At 35.1% G+C, this 27,597-nt stretch overlaps 1 pseudogene; it reads left to right on the top strand.

The window, feature by feature from the left end:
- The window catches only part of LOC100752878, a 65,070-nt pseudogene extending 59,757 nt beyond the window's left edge, over nucleotides 1-5,313 (top strand).
- Nucleotides 5,314-27,597: the final 22,284 nt, after the last annotated feature.

Below are 27,597 nucleotides of genomic sequence, written 5' to 3'. Positions count from 1 at the left end.
TGATTAGGTACTAGGAAATGAAGAGAGTTCTCTGAGCGACAGCTGATAAGTTTATTGTATGGCACATTCCTTTTGTTTGATGGTTATAGCTAGCTTTTCTTCTGAAGCATCTACCCATGCAGTGTCCTTTCCCTTCTGGAGAAGAGTTTTCCTGTGAAGATAAAAGCAAAACACTTCCCTTTTCTTTGGGGGTTTTCTATTTAGTTAATGAGATATACCTTAGTAGAATACCTGTCATTTGTCCTTGTCGAGAGGTTTTTCCTTTTCCACTCGAATCTTGATCAACTTTGATGGTATCCAAAGTTTTTCTTCTCCTGTAGAAACCAATGCAAAACCCCTACCCAACATAACACATGTGCTGGTTTCCATACAGAGGTTAGTACATCTTTGAAGTATACCGGCTGATTGAGTTCAGCAGTTTTTTCCATAGTCCAGTGTCTTTCTGCAGCTGTTTGTCCTTTTTCATTGGCATTAAGAAAGTCTAGTGTTTATAAAGCATTATGCAACCTATGTTTGGGGAGGTTTAGTCTTCCAAGCTTGTTTGTTGAGATCTCAATGTGTACCACAATTCTCTCTGCATATTGAGAATCAGTAGCTATAATAAGAGTTTCAGTAAAATCCATGACTACCATGAGAATTGCATAAATTGTGCCTTCTGTACAGATATATATGGACTTTGAACTACTTTACTTAACTTACCTGCTTTATAACCTGCCTTGCCTGATTTGTTAGCATCAGTGTAGAAGGTGAGAACTCCAGAAATGGGAGTTTGTCTACAATACGTGGTAGAATCCAGACTGTTTTTTTTATGAATTTAATTCTGTCAATTTTGGGATAATTGCTGCTAATTGTTCCCAAAAAGTCAGAAAGAGCTATTTTCCAATATTCATCATCCTTCCATAAGGGGGAAATTTCCTCATTAGTTAAAGGTACTGTAATTTCTGCTGGATCTTTTCCAGTCAGTTGAAGGAGTCTTAATTTATCCTTCAGAATCAAATCAGAAATCTATTCTATATATGTCTTTAACTTTTTATTCTTTTTATGTGGTAGAAATATCCACTCCAATATGGTGTCTTACCTCTGCATCAGAATTCCATAAGGGTATTCTCTGGATGGCAAGATAACCAGAATACAGTCCAAGAGGTGTCCAAGGCTGAACAACACCTCCTTCTAATCCCAACCATAAACAATAAGAAGCTATACCTAACTAGGTATATACATTATCCTAAATAACAACAATGGGGAAGGGGGCGTAGCATCCTAACTTAAGTTTTCCCTGATCTACATACGCAGCCAATATTCTGTTTTCTACCCATTGTAATTGATTTTCTGCCTCAGCGGATAATATTCTGGGACTGTTTAGGTCCTTAACCACTTTAAGGGCCATTTTTAAATGCTTTAAGTCATGTCCTTCTACACCAATAATCGTCTGTAATTAAGGAAAATCCCCCTAATAATTTCTGAAGAGAATTAAGAGTTTGATAAAGGTCTCTCCTAATTTGTACCTTCTGTGGCCTGAATAGTTAATAGGATCTCCTGTTTGTATCTTTTCTGGGGCAATCTGTAACCCCCATTGAGGCAGAACCTCCTTCACCATTTCAAACATATGTTCCAAAGTTTCCTTATTAGAATCTGATAAAAGAATGTCTCCATGTAATGATAAACAAGAGATTGTGAAAATTTCTTACGAATGATTTCCAAAGGTTGCTGGACAAAGTGCTGACAAAAAGTAGGACTATTTAGCATTCCTTCTGGTGAAACTCTCCATTGTTATCTCCTAACTGCCTGAGAATTATTAAGAGTTAGTACAGTAAACGCAAATTTTTCTCTATCATTTTCCTGTAACAGTATTGTGAAATAACATTCTTTTAGATCAATGACTGTGATAGGCCATTCTTTAGGTATTAAGGAAGGTAATGGCACTCCAGGTTGCAGAGATCCCATTGGTTGAATTACCTTATTTATGGCTCTCAAGTCTGTCAGCATTCTCCACTTACCTGACTTCTTTTTGATAACAAATACAGAAAAATTCCAAGGACTGGTAGATTCCTCTATATGTCCAGCATTTAGCAGTTCCTGTACTAACTTTTCTAAAGCCTCTTGCTTCTCAGAGGTCATAGGCCACTGTCCTACCCAAACTGGTTTATCTGTAATCCACTACAATGGCAGAGCCTTTGGCTTCTCAGAAGGTCCATCATTTATATCTAGTTTCTGTACAGCGTGGATGGTTGGTAAACATTTTCCATAGCATCTTACCAGATCTTTTCTACTATCTAAAGATTGTACATAATTTGTATCTGATATTGGAGGAATATTAATCTGAGTATTCCATTGCTGTAAGAGATCATGACCCCAGAGATTTATAATTATATCTGCCACGTATGGTTTCAGAATCCCTTTCTGTCCTTCCGGTCCAATGCAGACCACTGAGATAAAACTATTACGAACTCTAGAGTTCCAATTCCTAAAAATTGTATATTTGCCTCTCTAATAAGCCATTTCTGAGGCCAAGACTTTTGAGTAATAATATTTACATCTGCCCCAGTGTCAACTAACCCAGAAATAACTTTATCATTAATTTTCATTTTCAAATGAGGCCTTTTATCATTAATAGAAGCTTGCCAATATATGCGTTTCTCATTTTGTCCATTCACGTTTGATTCTACATCACTATTCAAACTACCATCTAGAGCAGTATCATTTTTCACAATAGGCAAAAGAACTATCTATTGGTCCTGTGAGAGATTGTCTTCCACTGCTACTGGGAATGAACCAACCTTTCTCAAAGTGGGAGCCTTCTAGATGCCCCCTCTCGGGGTTTCCTGACCGTAAGGGGTTTCCTTGTATGTCCCTGGTCGATCTACATTCATTGGTCCAGTATCTGCTGTTACCACATCTTCTACACAATCCAGAAGGCAGTGGCCTTCTGTATGAGGCATTGTTAGAATTCGTTTGTCTACAATTTCTCTTAGTATGTACCATTTTACCACAGTTAAAACATCTAGGTTCCTGGTGCTTTCTTGGTCTCCAGGGGAAGGCTCTTCCTACCCAAGGTTCTGGTTCATAGTAGTAGTAACCTCTAGCCTCTTGGTATCTATGTTGACCTCTGTAAGGTGCTTCTCCTTGCCAAGCCCTTACATCCTCACCTCTAGACCTTTTAATTTCCTGTTGCCGTTTTAAACCTTTGGAGATGGCTTCTCCTACCCAAGCTCCAGTATCTTGCACATTATAGTCAATGTTGGCTGCATACAAAACCCATTCTTCTAACGGAGCTTATCTGATCTTTAAAGGCAAAAGTATTCTTTTGCATATTGGGTTTGCATTCTCATAAGCTATTGTATATATAATTGATTGTCTTGTTTCTGGATCTGTTACCTGTAATTCTACTGCCCTAGTTAACCTTTCTAAGAAATCCTGGAACTGTTCTGTAGGTCCCTGTTCTATTCTGGTATAACCTTCTAAGCATTCTCCTGGCTCACGAACTTTATCCCAGACATTTAATGCTGCTTTCTGGCATAGAGACAGTATATCGTTATCATATTCAGCCTGAACCTGTGGGACAGCATAAATACCCTGACCAAGAAACTTATCTAGAGTGGCTTCAAAACCTTCTTTTATGCCCTGAGGCTCAAGGAGCTTTGCCTCTTCCCTTACTAATGCCTTCCACTGAATATGGCATGAATTCTCAAGTACTGCTGCTATCAATGGTTCCCAATCTGTGGGTGTCACCCTGTTAAAGGTTGCCCATGAATGTAATAGCTGTTTTATGTATGGACTATGGAGACCATATGAGACAACTGATTTTTTAATATTCTTAAGATCCTTCAGCTGTATAGGTTGCCATTCATAAGCCATCCATCCTTGAAGGTGTTTCTTAGGAGCTGACTTTTCTACCATGGTAGCTGGGTACATTAATGGTGCATGAGTAACAATCTTAGAAGAATAGTCACCATACCTGGGTGGAGTAGGTGCCTGGGATTGGAGTGATTCTGTCTCTGTGGCATTCCAATGATCTTTAGGCCTAGTAATGATATCCTTTTGAAAAGTTTCAATCTCCTTAATCATAAAAGATTCCAAGCATGTTAGTCAATCTGTAAATTGCTCTAACTGCTCATCTACATGTTTTTCTAGGTCTTTAACATGATCATCCTTGGGCAGCATTTGGATGGCATGGAAACTGCCTTCTCGTTATTGGAGTCTAGATTTGAGGTCATGATTTGCTGATTTTGAGTCCTCAGCAATTGTCTGTATGGACCTATGTAATCTGTCAGCCCTGTACTGTAAATTATCTTCCAAACATTCAAATCTAGACTCAAATTTCTGATCTGCTATCTTGAATGTTTCAATAATTGATTGAATGGCATTGTCCAATTCTTCAGCCCTATCCTGGGTATTTTGCACCGTTGCTTCTAGTTTCTGGGTAACATTGCCTATCTGAGTTTCTAGGTGGCTACAGATATTCTTTAGCTCATCATGGTCTTCTGACAGCATAGCTTCTAAGGCCTCAGACATGGAGATCTCTCTGTGTTTATTTTATCATAAATACGCTGCATCTCATCAGACAGGTCTATCTTTAGTGTATTGGACACAGAGCCAAGCTTATCATCCAATTTCTGTTCCACTTGCTGCACAATTGTGGTCTGACCTAATCTGTTCTCCAAAACCTCACTGCATAAAGCTGAAAGTAGGTGGTGAGGTTATCCTTATCCCGATTCCTGAGTCCTCTGGCTAGTAATATTATTTGTACCAGCAGGCTAACTGTCATTATGGCATTTAGGCCAATAATTGGCAAATTAGCATCCTCTTCAGTGAATTTACGTAATAAGCAAAAATATTACCAATTTATCAAATGATAAATATTCCCCCATAATTTTAACTGGTTTCTATTCCAGATGCAGTAACTATATTTGACCAGTGGGTGGCACAGGTGTTCAGTTAGTCTGCAGCGTTTGGCAGTGGTGGGTGGCAGCTGTGGAGAGAGGTCACAAAAGCGGCTGCACTTATCTTAGAGTGTATACAGCCTTGCGGCTGCAACCACTCAATGAGGCTTGGCTTTATGGCCACTGCACAGAACCTGCTGAAAGCCAAGACTTACTCCAGCTCGGTTCAAGGGCCAGAGGCCTCCGGGTGCAGGTAGGCAGCAGTCCAATTTGGTCCCGAGCGCATGGTGGTAAAGCTATAGGAGGTCTGTATGAGTCTCCAACCTGGGAGCGGGTTCGGCTGGGAGCCAGGAACACCTGTGAAGAGAGGGAGCTTTCCCCGCCAAGGCTTCAGGCCTGGTGGGACCCACTGCCTGTCCCAAATGGGGTGTAGGTTTCCAATATCCCACTCCTGGCACCAGATATATTGGGGAATTACCAATACGGAGTCAGGTAGAAATATCAGGGTATTTAATAGGGAAAAGATTTACTTACAGAGCAATCTAGCCATCCAGTGTGGCAGCAGTCTGTACCACAAGTACAAAAGTGAAACGGAAAGAGAAAAGCAGTCCCCTGAAAGCCTCACTCTATGTCACCCTGACCATGCCCTCACAAGCTTGGTCAGGCACACCTGTAGCCAGCCTGTAAGTAGGCGTGACTACAGCTTCCCCTACAGAGAAGAGTATAGCACCTGGTTATCCAGTGACAAATGTTAACCTCTGAAAAGGCAATATTGGTGACATTATGCAGACTGAGCTGATTGCATTTAGGAAATCTATCTGTATCTATAACTATATCTATATCCATACCTATATGCATGTATTGATACATTCATATATGGATGTTTTCACAATGCACTTTAAGTCATAATTTTGTATTTAAATTATTCATTTTAAAATGCAATGGTAATCTTTGATTTAGGATAACAGCAATAGCAGTATCAATAGTAATAGTAATATTAGGCAGTGCACACTAAATGAGGCATAATTCTAAGCACAATACACTCATTATGACCAGATCTCTGCTATGTGATGCTATAATTTACCTTTTTCATTAAAGTTGTGTGTAATGGATAAATGAAAAAAATATTGAATACCAAATTAATTTTGAGCAACAAATTAAAGTTTTGAACCTAAAGAACTTACTATGATCTGACCCTTGAACCATACAGATAAGAGCCTTGTTTTCTGGTATTGGTCAGGTGGTCAATGCATTGTAAATGCATTTAGAAATATGATTATGTATAATTTTTCATTGTTTTCCAAATAAAAATATATTTTTCATATTTATAACTATTTGCCAATATTATGAATACGTAATTAGAACTCGACATTTTAAAGTAAATGGATTTTGTGAAGTAGTTTCTGGTATTTTGATGGTCTTAAAATATTTTGACTTAAAATTCCAATGTAATTGCCTTACTAAAAAGTGCACATTAGGGGATGAGAAACATGCATGAGCTATGAAACCATCAAAGTAATAAAAACATGCTTAGAAAACAATGCTATTATTTCATTGTGTCTAATTTAATCAAGAAATTGAGTAGCTACCTGCAAACTACAAAAGTAAAAAGTGTTATAATATTATCATTTGGAAAATAACTCAAATTATAGAAAAATTTACATTGTCACAGTATATATAAACTTGTCAATTTACTGCTACAATGCTGAAAATCACTATCCATTATTGATTATTTAAAGTTATATATAAACTAGCAGATGATCATAATGGCAAGGTAAAAGCAGAACTGGAGTTAAATGCTTTCAAAAGTTTAATTGCAAACAATTTGCAACTTTATAAGGTCCCAGTATGCTGTAACAAAAAGAAACATCAGAAACTAGTTAGAATCTCTATTCTACTGACGATGGTTATAAGTTATAATGGTGATAGTAGTGTTATTGCTGTGATCATTCCAACCATGAACTCTGCTAACCCATTGTGAACTGCAGCACATGGCTATGTGTTTCTTGTGTTAGAACATCAGACATGTAGTATATGAACTCTCAAAATATTACATTTTGACTTCCATTCACTATCCTCAACTCCCTAATATTATATGGAACATAGCAATTATAAACATACAATATAACTTTGAAAGAATTCTGAATCACTCCACTCTGTATTTTGGGAAAGTAATATTAACAAAACAAATGTAGAAATGGATGTGTTTAAATATATTATATTGTGATATGCAAATGAAATTATTCGTTCCAAAGAATTTATTTTTCCTTTTCATTATACCTCATGTGAAATCAGCATACAGTTTTTATTTTCTTAAAAAAAAAACAATTTGTTCTGAATCTGTCCTAAGGTGAGAGTATTTGTTCAATATAAATTCCATTTAATTTATGATAAAATATTTTGACTATATAGCCAAATGAATTTATATACTATTTCAATAAGTGTATCAATGTGCCCTGATTAGAATCAGCCCCTTGTATTCTTTCGCAAACTATAATGATATTATACTTATTTATTAAAAAAATACAGTCTTCCTTCCTTCCTTCCTTTCCTTTCCTTTTTCTTCTTTCCTTCTTTCAATAAATCTTAAAAAGCAAATACTGAAACTTTGAGAAAATAAATTATGGATAATGTAGCATATATTTTGAAGTAATATTTGAATAATAATGAAAACTCATAAACAAAATATTTAACAAATATTATTAAAGGACTAGTTAATTTTTTAATTTTTTAAATCAACTATTATAGTAGAATGAAATTGGAAAGCTTGAGGTTAGTGCCAAAATCTTTATCCTTTAAATTTTTATGAATTAAATTTCATCACTTGTTAATTTCCTAATTATGTAAGAGTTTTAAGCAAAACCACACCATTGTCTCCCTTTCAGTTTCTCTCTTACCCTTCATCAATTTTCCTGCCCAACTTCATATGCTCTCTCTTTAAAAAAATGACTACTGTATGTCTATGAGTGAGGCATCATCTTCTGGAGTATGGTTAGGCTCTTAATAAATTAAAATCACTTCTCTTCACTAAAGAGACATTGAGAGTCAATAATGCTTCTGCTAGATATGGAACTCCACAAGCATCTACACCACCTATGCTGGTGAGTTGTTTTGCTTCATCTTGTTCAGGTCACATGCATTCAGTCACATTGCCTAGAAAAGTTCATGTATTCAATGGTCCTGCCATGGTCAGAAAATACTGTTTTAGGCAAATGTTCACTGTTTCTCTCTTGTACAATCTTTCTACAATGATTTCCACTACCATCCATGAGATTTACAAGAGAGGATGTGATATAAATGTCCCATTTAGGGTGGAGTATTCCACAGTCTCTTGTGTTTCCTAAATAGACATATTAGGACACACTTTTCTGTATCTTTCTCCTTTGTAGACAAGCTTATCATATTACTAAACTATAAGCTCAGAATGTCTGAATATTCCAAATTCTCCTAATTAAAAATGATATATTACTTGAAATTCAAAGATGATGAGCTCATTCCCTTTCAAAACAATTTTTGTGCTAATATGGGAATATCCTAACTTTTATGTTATTTAGTCTATATTTCTGAACAGAGTTACATACTTTTTTATTATATATGTGGGATCAACAATCAGCCTTTTAAATTACTTATATGATGGTAAATTGATTTTTAGTTTTTTTCTATTGAGTTAATTGAAATGCCCAGCCATTACTTTTAATGTGGAGGTTTCTGCAGACACCATTCTACTAAAAATATAGGCATGAACAGGTTTTTTTTTTGTTGATGTCATCATGTCCAGGAAACTATCCATACGTCTATATTCCCTTTCAATGTTTTATTACTTATTGGTTACATGGAACTGTTTATTTCAGAACACATATGCACATTGCCAGATGACTCCAAATTGGGAATGATTTATAGATGTTTAATTATGTTTTATTAAGTATTTTTACTGTTTCTTGGTTATCAGTATTTTCTAACACTCTTATAATTCAATATTTTATGTTTGCAATAAAATTTCAAATTATTTATTGGGTTCAATGCCATATGGCTGTAATTTTAGCTACATGTTATACACTAAAAAAAAAATTGTGAATCAAGCAGTCTGTGGAACACAGAAAAACCATGTGTCAAAACAAACAAATTAATGAACTGGCAGGCATACTTAGAGGCCCATCTCCCAAGTAACTGTAGATTTTTTTCAAGTTGATAATTAACACCAGCCAAGAACCATTACTAGTTATTCAAAACTTATTTTTTATTTCATAAAGTTTAGAAACACACTTTGAAAATATATTCATTGTTTTCAATTATTAATGATCCTCTACTAAAAGTTAGGTAATGCACAATTACACGTCAAAACATGAAAGAATTCATAAATGTGTTCAGGCAATTTATAACTACCTCAGCTTCTTTTTTTAGAAGTTTTTTTTTATCAGTTTTTTAATTTGAATTAAAAACAAGATTGATTTACAGTTCCCTTCTCCCTCCGGTCTACCCCTACCACTCCTCTCCCAACTAAAACCCTACCTATCACATACTATTTATTCTATTCTTCCCCTGACTCAACCTTTCTGCTCCCTCATGACCTCTGCATCCTTCCTCTTATTCCCTTCTCATTCTCATAGCTCTCACCCCCATATTCCTGTGCTCTCAATTTGCTCAGGGGATCTTGACCCTTTCCCCTTCTCCAGGGGACCATGTATGTCTCTCTCAGGGTCCTCCTTGTTTACTAGAGTCTCTGGCAGTGTGGATTGTAAGCTGGTAAACCTTTACTCTATGTCTAAAATTTACATATGAGTGAGTAGATATCATGTTTTTTTTTTTTTTAATTGGGTTACCTCATTCAGAATGGTTTCTTCTAGTTTCATCCATTTTCCTGCAAATTTCAAGATTCCATTGACTTTTTCTGCTGAGTAGTACCCCATTTTGTAAATGTACCACATTTTCTCTATCCATTCTTCCATTGAGAGGCATCTAGGCTGCTTCCAGTTTCTGGCCATGACAAATAGTGCTGCAATGAACATCGTTGAACAGATGTCCTTGTTGTATAAATGTGCTTCATTTGGGTATATGTCTAAGAGTGGAATTGCTGGATCCTGTGGTAACTCATTCCCATTTTCTTGAGGAGTTGCCATACTGATTTCCAAAGTCTGTCTCAGCTTCTTTCTGAATTATATATCTAGCTTCACTGTTTAACAGAATTGTGTAATAGTATTATGTAATACTCACCACTGTTATGGTTAAATACCATCTTCATTTTATATTTACATAAACCCTGTTGCTCTGTCTTTCTTCTTTTATTTCTTATCTTCTTTCTTAATCTCTTCCTAATTATTTTAAATGTATCTTACTGTCCTACCATGCTGCTTTCACTGTATATACCTTATGATTGCAGGGAAAGAAAAATGACAAAATTTAAAATCATGATCCATGAGTAGTCACATCTCTCTAAATTCAGCAGTGATAAAGTATCTATTTTACACTCCTATTAATTACACGAGAGTTTCATACAACGTATATTGTCTTATTATTTTTCTTTTTAATCTTTACAGGCAATTTTTGCTGCCCAAACATTCTTGTATGTGTGGTCTTCCACTTCAGACAGTCAATTTGCCAGGAACAATATTCTTTGTAAAAGTTGTCACTTCAGTGGCCTTTAATCCCAGCACTCAGGAGGCAGAGGCAGGTGGATCTCTGTGAGTTTGAGACTGCCCTGGTCTACAAGAGCTAGTTCCAGGACAGCCTCCAAAACCACAGGGAAATCATGTCTTGAAATAAACTAAAAAAAATGTCATTTCCAAAAGCAACTAATAATTTCCAGAAGATCCATAACATGGCATGGGATTTTATCCCCATCCCTATTCTCCATAATGAGAATTAGTCTGGCTTCAGCTTGAACAATTTTGAACCTGCCATTTCAGGCACCATTGGGATCCATACATATATGTATCTTCCATGCTCTATCTAGAAATAATGATTCCTTCTAATAATTTATGACTTCTGGTTGGTATTGTGCTTTTAGATTATCTTTCATGTGGTTCTTGATCCTTGAAATTTGATGTATATATGTTCCCTACATGACTGAGAATTTTGCAGTTTCTTATTCTACACACCAAGACAAGTAGTGAGTGGGTCACTGTGTTAAATAGCATCTACTGAAAATAGAATTTTCTTCACTGAGGTTTGAGAGGTGCATTGGTCTAGGGTATAATGCTAATTTAATTAACACTATTTAGCAGAATAATGGTATGTGGTTTTCTCCTCAAGTCTATAATCTGTAAAGCCACATTGTTATTCTGCTAAAGATGGTGTTTCTGAGTTTCATTTTCTATTGCAGGACTTAAATACATTCAGAAAGTGCTTGTTTACTCCCAAGGTATTTTTTAAAAATATTTACTTATTTACTATACATACAGTGTTCCACCTGCATGTATCCCTGCAGGCCAGAAGAGGTCATCAGACCTCATTACAGATGGTTGTCAGCCACCATGTAGTTGCTGGGAATTGAACTCAGAACCTCTGGAAGAGCAGGCAGTGCTCTTAACCCCTGAGCTATGTCACCAGCCCCACTCCTGAGGTATTTATTCTATTTTACTTTGTATAAGTAAGTATGTCTTTTCAGGTCCATCATTGTAGCTCTCAGAGTACATATTTGGATATGTTAAGATTCCTTTTCTCCTGAAGTAGCTTATATAGCAACTTCTAGTACTGTGACAAGTAGCCAGGAGTGTTAAATATTCCAGGAATATACCAGCCATATTTTGTCATGTTCCTTCATTCAAGTAATGGTGACTTCAGAAATAGGTTTTACCATTAATATCTGGATATCTGGAGTGTATCAAAGAGCGTAGAAGTTGCCTCTAATGTTAGGTGGGTCGATGAGAACCCAGTGGTTAACAATTCAAAAGCAAGTAACCCATTCCTGGACATGAATTTTTATCAGTTAGCCTCAGGGTCTAGTACAGGTATTGTTGCCTTCTTTTGTGCTTAATTCACTTTAATTGTAATATACATGGTTATATGTGTCTATATATGTGTAAAAGTTTCAGGTTTATTGAGTATAATATTGCTTTTCATTCTCTCTTTTTCATTAAGCTCTTTTTAAACTCAAACTACTATTATACTAATATGATTAGTAGAGTAATAATTGAAATATTTTCATAATCAAATTTCAGTAATGCTTTATTTCTAACCAGGTATGGCTAAACCTAAAATATAACAATGTCAGTTGGAATACATTTTAAGATTGCTGCTATTCAGATAATCTAGTTATGGATACCAACATGATAAGTAAATGTACAAGTACAAGAAGTTAGACGAGTTCATGTCACATTACCTCAAAATTATTATAATGTGACATGAACTCATTGTTCAAATAATTCATAAACAGAGGTGACATTTTCCTAATTAAGAAACGATAAGTTCATGGTTGCATTATGCACAGAAAATGTATCATAATTGCTCTGAAAGCTGTGAAAAATAAATGGCATAGACTATATTGTTTACAACAATTCTGATAAAACTGCTGGCTATGAACTTTAAATGAACTTTAGCATGGTAGATTTTCTTCTTTCTATAGCATGTATGTGTGTATGGTGTGCAATCATGTGTGGCCAATCATGTGTGGGTAAGCACGTCAGGGAGATTGTATGTGTAGTACAGCAAATGCTTTGAAAACTGATATATCTGCATGTCTACATTTTTAAATTTATTTTTCTTTATTCTATATATTTATAAAATCCTTGAAAGTGTAATAAGTCATGTGGGCATCTGGTTTGCTATGAGGCAAGAAAAATCATAGATTTTATATGAATGAGCCTTACTTTTTTTCCTTCATGCATAAGTATTTTCAAAAGTGGACATAAAATCAGAAATAGTGTGAAAATTGTAGTCAAACTCTTCAAACACACTTGGTATATTATTTCTGTTTTACTGCAAATACTTCCCTAGCCAGCCCTTAGGAGTATAATAGATTATCAGTAATTTGTTAATTAGTAATTTGGTTTTTATTTGGCTATGAAACCTTAAATTGAAATATTAGAGGCATGCCATTAAAATTTGGCAAGAAATATATATTCAGACACACTGAGAGTGAGGAATGAGGAAAATTATTGGATTTATAAGATGCCTTGAGGTTCTATGTAGTCTCATATAAAAGTCCTATTTCTAAGCAATACTACTCTATTTACACTTGAGAATGACATTTGTCTCTTCTCACTCTTTGCATTAGTTACTCTTTTCCTTGTGATAAAATACCCCATGAAAAGCAAGTTTTCTTTTTTTAGTTACAGTTATAGGATATAGTATATCATGAGAGGGAAGGCATGATACATGTGCACAAGGCAGCTTTTCCATTGCCCAGAAGGATCAGCTCAGCTATGTCTGCTCTATTTTGCAGTACAGAGCCCCAAGTTCAGACAATGATACCACATTAGGATATGCCTTTCCACCTTAATTTCTCAACCTCAAATGTCTATTGCTGGTATGCCCAGAGGTTTCTCTTTTAGATGTTTTTAGAACCTTCCAACTTGACAGTATTAACCAATTTATTATCCATACAAGGGACAATCTCTGTTAGGAGCAAATATTAATTACTTTTATACCTTTTAGTACTTGAATTGTGTGTGTGCATATTTCTTGAGAAGCATGTAAAAATTACAGCACACACTGTCCCATTATGCAGCCACAATCCACACACTAAGATTATGATGAATTTGAAGTCATCTTACTGTTTTCTTTTTATTATGATCTTACCTCTTACTCCCTTTACATGTATTTACTACATCAAGAAACTCTGACTGAGGCCATGGTTAATAATTTTCTTAGCTATGCTAATTCTTTGAAATTTCAACTTTGAGAATCTTCTTTCTGGGGCTCCCAACAAAAGGAATCTGAGGGGGGCAAAATGAAAGAACAGAGTCTTTCTGAACATATGCCCAGAGACTTACTTCAACTATTTTCCAACTTACGGTTTTTGACATTTCACAGAATTTGCTTTAATCTCTGTATACAAAGCTTTCAAAACAGGAGTTTTTAAAACACTATATATTTAACTTGATGGATAAGAAGGTTGTGAATAGTTGCCAAAAGATTACCACCTTTAAGGGAACATAATTTAGAATAGAATAATAGAAAATATACCTTGAAAATACCTCAAGGATTATTGAGACTATATACCTTACAAGGTCAAGAGTATAAGAGTGCATACTAGCTTGGGCCGAACTTGTAATAATTCGTGTTATGTTAGTTTTATTTGAATAAGAGTCATGTCATAAGGTAAAGAAAAGTGTTGAAGGGCTAACAACATATAGATAGGCAATATGTCATAGTGAATAATATCACAAATATCATTCATAAATCAGTGTGACTTAAGAAAAAATGCAGTGGGTACTAAAAATGTTAGAGAATACATGATAACGAACACAAGGTATCTTCTAAGTAAAGCCACCAGAAACAAATGGAATCAACACAGAAGTTATGTCATGTGATCTATGGCCAGGAAGGCCATTCGAGTAAGACAACACAGAGCTTTTGAGTAGCACATTTAAGCCACAACAGTACACCAAGTGTCAGCGAAAGAGCTTGAGGGCTTAATGCTGGTTCAGCTTTTGCTTATAATTTGCAAAGCAAATGTTTCTTCACCAGTATGAATTGGAAGTGTATGGCATCCTTTTAATTTTGTGTGATTCACTCCTATATTTTCCCGTAATTTTCAGATGACAATTTTACTTAGAGTGTTAAGTTTGAGTGTATTTTGGAGAATAAATAATCATAAATTTCAGTGTTGAATGGAAAGAAACCATTAGGAACCAAGGAAAAATTGTTGTTGGAAAATAAACTGTCTGTCCCCAAAGAACTTATCCCTAGCTAGAAAGAAATTGTGAGAGATGACAAAAAATAGGTGTTGGGGAATTTTTACAGAAAGATGGTCATTGGGAAAAACATTTTTCTCCTCAACTCTTCATTCATGATGGTTTGTCTCCTCAGGAGGGAAGAAAAATTCAGAAAGCAGAACAAGAGTTTGCAGCCCTGGAACCCAGCCAAAAAAGTATTTTCAGTTACATTGTAGCACTTAACTACTTGACACAGACATCCAATGTTTAAGGACACAACCATTCAACAAATAATTGTAGTATACTTTTATTGTTTTGTTTATTTAGGAATAGATGCAACATTCAAAATCCCTATTTGAACTGGATTTAATTTATTCTGTAACTGTACAAAAGTGCAGATATTTTTGTGAAAGAAATAGCATTCATTTCCCTTGTATTTTTGTTTATACTGTGAGTTTCAATAATTACAAATTTTATATTACACAAACTTAGGCTTTCAAAGTTATTATTCTTTTCTTTCTCTATCTGGGCTCTCTTAAAAAATTAGAAGGGTAATTATAACCTTGTCATCATAGTACCTTATGTTAAGTAGGATTATTGTGAAAATTGAATTATAAACTAGAGGTTATCTACTATATAATAAAATAAAGAAAAAACAAATAAAACATTATTAACAACATAATTAGAAAAGAGAGACCCATGTAGCTATTTCCTCTGAATTGAAACATTTCATTCTAGAAGGTTCAGAGTGGTTCATAAGACTCTAAAAGCATATGAGATGATCTTTCAAAGGCTCCTCAAGCAAGTCACTCCCAAAAGTCAAATGGACAGCATACAGCTATTGGTGAGGAGCTGACTCAGTGTTGAATGTGACTGTCACTTTCAGGGACCAGTAATAACACAACTTGCATGAACTGTATTCATCTCTGGGTAAGGCTTTCAATGATTCAGCTACCTTTGTATCACCCATGATTTTGTAACACCTCTCTCTGTATGATTCTGCAAGTAATCACAGGAACACAATGATTCACCAACTATACGTGGAAAGATTAATGTCCTAGGTTCATCATTGGTGTTCTACCACGAGTGAATAGATATTTTTTTTCTAGTTTACCCTGGGAACTAATATTGAATGTAATCATGTTTGAGAGATTTCTATAACTATAAGTGATATAATAGTTAGAATCAAGTACCAATCAGAATTAAAGAGCAGAAGCCTTACTTAGGAATGAAAAAAAAAAAAAAAAAAAAACTAGGGCTGATGGAGAGGCTACCTTAAATGCCCTTACATGATAATGAGATTGGTGACTACCTTATATGATGCCATCCTAGAGCCTTCATCCGGGAGCTGATGGAAGCAGAAGCTGACACCCACAGCTAAACACTGAGCTGAACTCCTGGAATCCAGTTGCAGAGAGGGAGGAGTGATGAGCAAAGGGGTCAAGACCAGGCTGGAGAAACCCACAGAAACAGTTAATCTGAACAATAGAGAGCTTGTGGTCCCCAGACTGATAGATGGGAAAGCAGCATTGGACCGATCCAGACCTGCTAATGTGGGTGTCATTTAGATGGCCTAGGCAGTCTATGGAGCCTCTGGTAGTGGATCAGTATTTATCCCTATTCTATGAGTGGACTTAGGGAGCCAATTGCACATAGAGATAGATACTCTGTCAACCTAGACACACAGGGGAGGACCTAGGCCCTGCTCTAAATGATATGGCAGACTTTGAAGATTCCCCATGGAAGGCCTCTCCCAGCCTGGGAAGCAAAAATGGGTGGGCTAGGGAGTCGGTGGAGGGCAGGGAAGGAGGGGAGAGAGAGGAAACTGGAATTGACATGCAAAACAAGCCTGTTTCTAATTTAAATAAAAAACAGAGTTGAGTAAATGAATAAAAAAAGAAATAGTACACAAATAACTATTTGTAGTACATTGCTTAGAACTAAACATTCTTCATTAGTATTGGCCTTTCTTTAGACATGAAATTAATATTAGAATGATTTATTTCAAATTGTTGAACAATTTACCAGTTAAAACTAAATGGCTTTGTAGTGCTATATTTACTACAAAACAGTAACCTTTATTCTGTGATATGAATCTTGTCCACAATTTGAGTTAATAACTCATAAATATAACTAATATGTTTTCTGTTAATTTATATATTGTAGAAAAGCTAATATGTTTGTACTTTTGACAACCACATTAAGGGGGTCCTATGCTCTGTCCCATCTATCAGTCTGGAGTCCATGAGTATTATTTATTTATTTATTTATTTATTTATTTATTTTGGTTTTTCGAGACAGGATTTCTCTGTGGCTTTGGTGGTTGTCCTGGAATTAACTCACAGAGATCCACCTGATTCTGTCTCCCACTTGCTGGGACTATAGGCATGCACCACCACTACCTGGCAGTGTAGTTAATTTTTATATACATTGAATAATATAGGATATGCTGTGGCAGTGTACTTCAGCCTTTATAGTAAATGTAAACTCTGGATATATACTTTACGATTTGAGGGAATAATACTTCTTTGAAAAGGACACATTCCTGATTCTGATAAGTGATATGAATATTCACAATTGATATCCAGTTACGCCCTACAATATAATAGATATATAGAGTCAATAAAAATAATTATTTTGTTATACTGAGTGAGAACCAGTTTTCAAAATTATTCCATGATTACAAAATAAATGATATATATTAAGGCAGTCAAATTTTAAACTCTGTCCCTTGCTTATATTTTCATACTTTGAGAATTTTGAGGATTATATATTGAAATCATTAACACTGTATCTAACTGATAATAAATTCAACCTTTACTCTCCAAGAATATCTTAGTTTTTGACATTCATCTCTACTTAAGATGATTTAAAGCTAAACATGCAAATCATGGCATAATGATTAATAATTTTTCTCTTGAATTCTCAAGAATATGTAGAGGATAGATTCTTCAGATGGTCTAAAATATATAATACTAGGCCTGTGAAAATTTAGTATGGCATTGAGTTACTCTCAATGAGTAGAAAATCATAATATATTATTACTATTAATATCTTATCTTTTTTAGCTCAAAACATATTACTAAGGACTGCTATTTAAATTGCGAATTGAAAATACAGATTGACTATATATATATAATAATATATATATATATAATATAGTGACATATATTGACAAACACTAAATCAAATATGTTAATTTTCCTGTAAGAATATTTTGTATGATATGCTGTTTAATTATTCAAAATATAGTCAATGATGAATACTTTTAGCAGGGTAAGAAAAAATAGAGGGTAAATCATAAACTAGTTTAGACAAGGTGGTAATAAATATGTTAAGAATTGAGGCTGCTCTAACATATAAATTTAGTGGAATCTCTTTCCTGGTAGTCATATCTTATAAAACAGTTTTAATGTTATAATATTATACCAAACTTTGTATGAAAAACTTTTTAAGCATACAACTCATGCACACAAATCCATAGCATTTTAAAATATAATACTGAAATCTTTTTCATACCTCATTGAATTATAATTGATGTATGAGGACATTTTCACATGTCATGCATATAATTTAGTATGTTTGTATTAAAACAGTTATCCAAACATAATAACCAGAATCAATATAATAAATGCATCTGTCACCCATAAATGCTTCCCTATGAAATTTCTAATAACCATAGTTAATTTGAATTATTCTCTTAATAGAACTTTTTGTTTACAACACAGTATTGCTAATTTTCTTTGTCATCAAAACACAGTGGATCTCTACATATTTGTTCAGCAAAGATATTTAAAGTTTATACATATTAAACAAATACTCATGTTCTTTTCAGTCTATCCATTTGGTAGTCCTCACTCTATGATTTTCTTTTGTGAATATGAGTGTGGTATTTATCCTTCTGTTACTGCATTATTTATCTTACTACATTGTCCTCTATGTTTCTTCATGGTACTGTATATGTCATAGTTTCCTTCTTTTTTGATGAATAAATCACATGCTATTGCATGTAAATATTTTGTTATATTTATGAATCTGTTTCTTTGCAGTAAGCTATTTCTGTAACTTGGTGTTTTGAGTAATGCTGCAATTACATGGACTGTCTGTAGCTCTTTGAGAGTATAATTTCAATTCCATTGTATACTCCCACAGATGGAAATGTCAGATCATATATTTACATTATTTTATTTATTTTATTTTTACATATTAACCACAGGACACCCTCCCTGCACTTCTCCTGAACCCCACCTACCCCTTCACACACTCCTATCCACTCCTCAGACCTGGTAATGCCTTCTTTTGGGAGCCTGCCATACCAAGTTTGGGCAGGAACAAACACCTCCCCTGTATCAAGAAAGAGCAAGGTATTCCATAATAGGGAATGGACTCCAGTTCATTCACGGAGATAGGTTTGGGCCCCACTGCCAGTCCACCAACTAACTGATCAAGCCACATAACTGTCACACACATTCAGGGGGTCTAATTTGGTTCCACGCAGGTTCCACAGATGTTAGTCCATAGAGAATGATCTCCCACTAGCTCTGGTCCACTGTCTCTGTATGGTTTTCCCCATCATGGTCTTGATACTCCTTGTTCATATGATCCCTCCTCTCTCTCTCTTCAACTAAACTCCAGGAGCTCAGCCCAGTGCTTGCTGTGGGTCACTGTATCTGTTTCCATAAGTAACTCAATATAGGTTCTATGATGACAATTAGGGTAGTCAGTAATCTGATTAAAGAGGAAGGCTCATTCAGACATCCTCTCCACTATTGCTAGGAGTCTTATCTAGGGATATCCTTGTGGATTCCTGGGAATTCCTTAGCACTAGGTTTCTCCCTAAGCCCATAATTGTTCAGTCTATCAAGATATCTCTTTCAGGCGGGTGTTGGTGGCGCACACCTTTAATCTCAACACTCAGAAGGCAGAGGCAGGCAGATCTCTGTGAGTTCGAGGCCAGCCTGGTCTCCAGAGCGAGTGCCAGGATAGGCTCCAAAGCTACACAGAGAAACCCTGTCTCGGAAAACCCTCGTAGGGTCTTCGTTTTTACCTAGCTTTTCTGGGTTTGTGAATTATAGCCTGGCTTTCCTTTGCTTTACATCTAATATCCACTTATGACCTAGTGATAGCATGGAGACCCTAGTTGTAAACCTGGGGAACGAGCCTTGGACCTAACCATGCCCTCTGAATGTAGGTGCCAGCTAGGAGGCCGAGTTGGTCTATGGGTCCTCTAACAGTGGAGCTAGTGTTTATCACTAGAGCACTAATGGATTTGGGGAGCCCATTCCTTACGGAGGGATATTACTGCAGTCCAGATATGGGAAGCAGGGCCTGGGCCCTCCCCCAAATGATGTTATGGACATTGATGGTCCTCCATGCATTGACTCACTATCACTTGGGAGTGGATGGGGAGTAGGTTGGGGGTCAGTGAGTAGCATGGGAGGGCTAGAGAATGGGGGACAAATATGTAAATAAGATTGCTTCTAAAATAAAAATAATATTTAAAATATAAAAAAGATTTCTCTGTTTAGATCTGTACACCATTTTTAAATTGGATTATTTGGTGTTTTGATGTCTGATTTCTTGTGCTCCTTAAGTATTTTGGGCATCAGCTCTCTGTCAGATATGGGGATGGTGAAGATCTTTTCCCATTCAGTGAACTGCTGTTTTGTCTTTCTGAAATGTCCTTTGCCTTACAGAAGCATCTAAGTTTCAAGAGGTCCCATTTATTAATTGTTGCTCTCAGCATCTGTGCTACTGGTATATGTTTAGGGAGTTATCTTCTATGCGCATGTATTCAAGTCTACTTCCTACTTTCTCCAATATCAGGTTCAATGTAACTAGATTATGTTGAAGACTTGGATCCATTTTTACTTGAGTTCTGTGCATTGGGATAGATATGGATCTATTTGTATATTTCTATTTGTTGATATCCAATTATGCCAGCATATGTCCATTTCTCTTTCTTCTTGGATATATTATATAGGTATAATATATTTTGATAGCAAATTTTACCTGCATGCTTGTCTGGGTTAATAAATTACCGGAATATGCTGATATTCCTTTCTTGGAATTCCACCTCTTGCCCTGTTAAATTTGGGGAAGGAAACTTTTATTCTACTTACCAATTTATAATGCAGCATTGTCTTCCGATGTTGGGTAATGGGGAACCTACTTTTCCAGCCTTCAGACTTGGCATTGTTTAATTAAACCATATTCAGCCCTGAGTCTTTGCTATGTCAGCATCACATAAAACTACCTGCCATTATCACAGTCAGTTTTACAGTATATCTATCTCTTCTATTATACCTATAAATTCTCATTTATCTATTTCACTATTTGTCTACATGTCTACTGACTGAATTTGTTTCTGTAGAGAAACATGATAAATACCACACTCATATTGAAAAAAGCACAAAAATACTTGTTATCTATTGGCTTATTTATTTATCTCTCTATACCAAATTATGGGAGATTATTATTTTCATGTAAAAACATAATAAAGCAGTGAATATTGTTGTACCACATAAGAATTGATGAAAATTCAAAAGTTATATCTGTATAATGCAAGTTATATGAGAACAATTCTAAAGACTAGGAAATCAAAAATTAAGATAATAGAAAAACCATGTGTAGGAAAAATCAGGATGATAAAACCAAAGAGTGACAACAAAAATAGTAATTAATGAAATGTTATTACCTCATGTAAAAGACACTAACTGAAAAACTGTTGCTCTACTAGCAAAAAAGATATTAAATGAGATAGAATATACCATACATTTTATAATTTTCATAGAAATTCATTTAAAGAAACAATAATTTTAAAAATGATTGTATCTAAAATATAAAATATTATCTACAATATAAAAAGGTATAGTTCTTAGAGTAATCAATTCACCCAAAATCAGTGACAAAATATACTTGGAAAAATCTTTCTGATATGTTCAAATCCTCAAGTAATTCATAAGTTAGAACATAATGGGATTAGCAAAATAATTCCTAGAATAAAAACTAAGGCATGTCACATCACCAAATAATCCAATTAAAAATTGGGGTACAGAACTAAATAGAGAATTCTTAATATAGGAGTCTAATAAGTCTGGTAGACACAAAAGAAAGTGCTCAACATCCTTAGCTATCAGGAAAATCCAAATCAAAACAACTCTGAGATACTATCTCAGTACTGTAGGGAGGAGAGACTAAAAAATCATTAGTGCTTGGTACCAGCCAGTGCATTCTTTGGGACTTTGAGACTATTACACACACACACACACACACACACACACACACACACACACACACACACAGCACATGGGTATGCATCACGCACCCACACTTACACAAGTGCATATAGCTCAGTCATAGATCACTCATATGCAGACACACAAACACACACACATACACACTTATCTGTTATATATTCCAAATACGTAAATTGTATTACAATAGTCACATAAATGGAAAATAGCATTCTTTCTAAAATATCCAAAATAAAAATGTATTAAAGGCAATAAACTTTCAATGGTATTTGCTCAAATTTGTAAAACCATGTAAAGCTTCTTACAATTTGCACACCAATTTCAGTCTAAATTTGGGAGAAAATGACCCTAAAATGGTTATTGCTGAACTTCAGCCTCTAGTTTTATTTGTTTCTAGACTGTATATTTGTTGTAAATTGTGAAATCACCACACATTCTGCATAAAATAAAGTGATGGAATTACAATAAACATTTCAACTGATTCAGAAAATCCATGTGTTAAAAAGTTCATGTCTTTTATTTAAAACTGTGCATGGAATAGTATGTTAGGACAAACAAATTCTCAATACATTAGTGTTGTTGAAGGAGGCATTGTGACCTATCCTCACTTTATTCACTAGTGACTTGTTCAATACCTGTTCATATTAAATCAATACAGTATTACTTAATAGAACTGTAAGCACAATTCAGAATGGCCCAGAGCTCATAGCCTTGTCAACATTATATCTGAAGTACAGCAACATTATTTCTGTGTTCTTCACTTCCTTGTTTTGCTTATTTAGTGTAATATCTCACACATTCAATTGTTCACCATCCTGAGGTTCACATTTTCTCTCTACATTTTCAGTTCTTCTATGTCACAATGCAATAACTGTTCTCTCATCATTGAATTTTCATTTAAAACGTTTTTTATAAGTCATTTACACATTGAGGAGAAATGTAAAAACCTGTGAAGGAATAGTTTGCTATCCTAGTTTCCTATTCAAGAAATCATATAATGATTAATTTTTTTTTTTACTTTAGCTTTGTTTGATATAGTTAACATCTTACGTGCTATAGCTCTTTGGGAGGTATTAAGCCATAGGAAGTTCATCCAAGACCTTGTGCTTTTACTGACTTGATCACTCTCTTCCATGGAAGCCATATGAAGGGGCAATTTCATGCCTCTCTTCAAAATTTACTGTGTGGCATCTCTTCTTCAAATGTCCCTTCACCAGGTTGTTTTCTCCAAAACCCATGTTGCCATTTCAGATATTATGTGTTTTAGATGTTTCTCTGTTAACTTTCCCTCAGCCCCCAAGAGATTATTTTTTATTAGTTCAAATTAGAAACAAGGCTGCTTCACTTGGCAATCCCTTCTCCCTCTCTCTCCCCTCCACCAACCCCCTACCAGTCCCCCTCCTCATCCCACCCTGTTCCCTTGGGAGGATAAGGCCCTCCTTCATGTGTTCAGGATTAGAGAGCATCCCTCCATGTGTGATGGATTCCAAAAGTCCCTACTTACACCAGGGATAAATACTTATACACTACCAAGGACCCCATAGAGCTCCAGTGCCTCCTTGTTGACATCCAAGTTGAGGGGTCTTGATCAGTCCCCTGCAGGCCTCTCAGACATCAGTCTGGGGTGCATGCCCTTTCCCTTGTTCAGGTCAGCTGATTCTGTGGTTTTCACCAGCCTGGTCCCAACCTCTTTGCTCTTCACTCCTCCCTATCTGCAACTGGGTTCCTGAGTTCAGTTCAGTGTTTTACTGTGGATGTTTGCCTCTGCTCCCATCAGTCCCTGGATGAGGGCTATAGGATGGCATATAAGGCAGTCATCAGTCTCATTATTGTGGAAGGGCATTTAGGGTAGCCTCTCCTTCATTGCCTCAATTGACAGTTGGTGTCATCCTTGTAGATCTCTGGAAATCTACCTAGTGCCAGATCACGCCTCGAACTTATAATGGCTCCCTTTGTTATGGTATCTCTCACACTGCTTTCCTCTATTCTTCCCCTAACTCAAGCTTCCTGCTCCTCCCTTTCCTCCTCTCCCTTCCTTTTCTTCACCTCTTATTCTTCCAGTTCCCTCTCTCTCCTACCTTCATTCTCCCAATTATCTCAGGAGATGCTACCCTTTCCCCTTCTCCTGGGTTCATGCATTCTTCTCTTAGAGTCCTTCTTGTTTCTTAGTTCCTTTGCCGATGAATGTGGGTTGGTAATCCTTTGATCTATGTTGAAAAATCATATATAGTGAGTACATACCATGTTTGTCTTTTTGTGACTGGGTTACCTCACTCAGGATAGTTTCTTCTAGTTCTATCCATTTGCCTGCAAATTTCAAGATTCTATTGCTTTTTTTCCCACTCTATAGTACTCCATTGTGTAAATGTACCAGAGTTTCTGTATCCATTCTTCAGTTGAGAGGCATCTAGGTTGTTTCTGGGTTCTGATTATTAAAAACAAAGCTTCTATGAACATCGTTGAACATATGTTCTTGTTTTATGAATGTGCACTCTTTGGGAATATTCCCAAGAGAGGAATTGCTGGATCTTGAGGTAGACTGATTCCCATTTTCCTGAGCAACCACCATACTGATTTCCAAAGTAGTCTTACAAGTTTACACTCCCACCAGCAATGGAGGAGTGTTCCTTTTTCTCTGCATCCTTTCCAACATAGACCATCACTGGTGTTTTTGATTTTAGCCATTCTCCCTGGTGTAAGATGTTATCTCAGAGTTGTTTTCATTTGAATTCCCCTGATGACTAAGGATGTTGAGCACTTTCTTAAGTGTCTTTCAGCCATTTTAGATTACTCAGTTGAAAATTCCTTATTTAATTCTGCACCCCACTTCATAATTTCATTGTTTGGTAGCTAGCTTCTTGAGTTCATTGTGTATTTTAGATATTAGCTGTCTGTCAGATATGGGGTAGGTGAAGATCTTTTCCCTGTTATATTCTATTTCCTATAATATAAGCTCATGGAAAGCAAAGGGGAGGGTCATATTTTCTACTATGCTATTTGCTATGGCAGACAAACTTTTTATGGCAGTAATATTTTACATTTTTGACAATCAAATTTATACCAGAATATTTCTTCAAATTCATATAAATTTCCAAGATATATACAGATAATATTCACTTTACTTGGTACTAAATAATTAAACTATAATTTCACTCACAATTAAATATTATTAGTTTTAAAAAGATGATAAAGTCAAGAAGTCATTAATAACTTATTAATAAAATACCACATAAATTATAACCACTTAGATGGGGTTGAAATATGTTGTTCACAATGACCATCCTGGCATGATAACCCAAATTGCAGTAGGGGGATGAATTCTTTGACCATAACCAACAGCTTTATAATAGAACCTAAACGCACATAACAAGAGGGAAATTATGGCTGGTACTGGAAAGCAGAAACAATCCAGGGTTAGTGAAATCATGAACACTGGGGGAAGTTAACCTACAACTGTCTCTTTAACTAAACCTGAATTATCCCTATTTGCATTAAAAGTATATTTACAGATAAATATAGTCCTCACTCCTCACCCAGAAAATTGTTCATTGCAACAAAGATTTTTACACAAACTACAACTTACAAAAATGCAGAGTTGCATAGTCTAAAGGTTGAATCTTTCAATTTCTCTAACTAAGGCTCAAAGAACAATGTAGTAAGGCAGTTGGGTAGGCAATGTTTTGTAAGCCAGAAGATGAGGGGAATTGCTGTGAGATTGTTTCTCTTAGTATTGAAGAAGTTATAATCATAAATTCTGACCAACATGACTGACTGAACATGAACTGATCAAGAACTAACAGCAGTAGAAATGCAATATCAGATGTGGAAAAGGCCAGGAGACCTCAGACACACTCAGAGAAACATACAACCAAGAAATACTAAGAATTGAGGAAGTTTTCTTCCCCAAGGAAGAGCACAGCAATTGCTTATCCAATAGCAAACATTCAGTCCTGGAAAATAAATAGAAATCATATTATATTTCTTAAGCCTGGTGACTTCATATGTTTAGAACTGTACATTTATATTCATATGTGATATATATATATATATATATATAATATAATATATATATATGTGTGTGTGTGTGTGTGTGTGTGTGTGTGTGTGTGTGTGTAACAATAATTAATGAAAAAGAGTTTGTAAATTTAAAAGCAAAGAAGCAGAAGCATTTGGAAGAAAATAAAATTGAGGGGAAAGTGATGTAACTACATTAGAATCTCAAAAATAAATAAAATATATGGTTTGATTTATTCTTGAAGATTATTTTCAAGTATTATTAAAATGTGACTACTAAGTGATACATAGAAAAAGCACATATATCTGACTTGATTTATCTTTTGGAAATGTATACACATAATTTCATTTATAAGGGAATCTAAAGCAATTCAATATTCAGATATGGAAAGACTGGTGGTCTCAGACAGAAATGGGTACAGTAAATGAGATACTGTTTGTTATAAACACAGCTAAGTTTAATACAAAATCAAGAAGCTAGCATGCATAATACTGCTAGATACATTGTATTGTATTGTGAAAATTTCTAAGATCTCAGGTGCTCTCACTTGAACTAGTTGTGGACTAACTATGGTATTCATTTCTGTTTTATATCAAAATATCATAGGATTTATCTTATCTATGATATGTATGAATTGCAGTAATAATAAAATGCAGACATAAGAAAATCTAATGCATATCAAGTTATGCCTAATTGAGTCATTTACAATTAGTAACTTTATTTTAAATTGCTCTTACATGTCTTGTTATGTGCAGTTTGGAAAGTTTGATATCATAGGCATATACGCATTAATTTCTGTGGAGTGTTATTTTCTTTTAGGTCTATTTTTATATACCACTAGTACTGGGAGATAGCCAGAATATTTTATCTTTACCTACAATAAATAATGTTACATTGAACACCTCTGAGTCTCTACCAAACTATCACAGTGGGCAATTAAGCAGACTTCTGATGTATGGTTTCCCAGAAATGGAAATGCTTATCCACAGTAAATGAGCAGCTACAGTGCAATCATTACTTTGAAACTGCCCTTGGATGTTCTTTAAATCATACATTTTACTCAACCATAGTGCTGCTGCTTTTTCTACACTGCACTGTAGCTGGAAACAATTAGTTAAAGTAATCCTTTCTTATCTAAAAGGCAACATGAGTATCTCATTACTGTTTTGAACTAATATTAAGTTTCTAGAAGTCTATAATACTCTTGTTACAGTCTATAGTTTTTAATCTAGGCATTTTTTCTCTTCCCAAAGTTGTTTATCCAGTATATCACTTAAATTGAATATAAGGAAAAACAAAATTTCCTTGTATTAAAATATTATTTTCTGCCCAAAATCTATATGGGTTAGATAAGAGAAGATTACAGATTTACCAAAATGGTATTTTCCAAAAAGCAATATGATGTGAGACAAGAAGCAAATGTATTATCATCTCCCATGACAAAACAAATGCTTCATGTACAACAATCATTCATTTTGCATTGACAAATCTTTCTTTAACAGCTACATATGGTCAATTTCTCTTTTTTATGTTGTATCTTTTTCAATTGCACCTATGAGTCATTTTAATATAGATAATTGAATTGCAACTAATTTTCCATCTGGCATTCCAGATTGGTTACTTACCATTGC

Source organism: Cricetulus griseus, chromosome 5 (genome assembly GCF_003668045.3).
Source record: "Cricetulus griseus strain 17A/GY chromosome 5, alternate assembly CriGri-PICRH-1.0, whole genome shotgun sequence".
Classification (NCBI taxonomy): Eukaryota; Metazoa; Chordata; class Mammalia; order Rodentia; family Cricetidae; genus Cricetulus; species Cricetulus griseus.
Note: the sequence above shows the minus strand (reverse complement) of the source record. Positions and strands in the feature narration are given on the sequence as shown.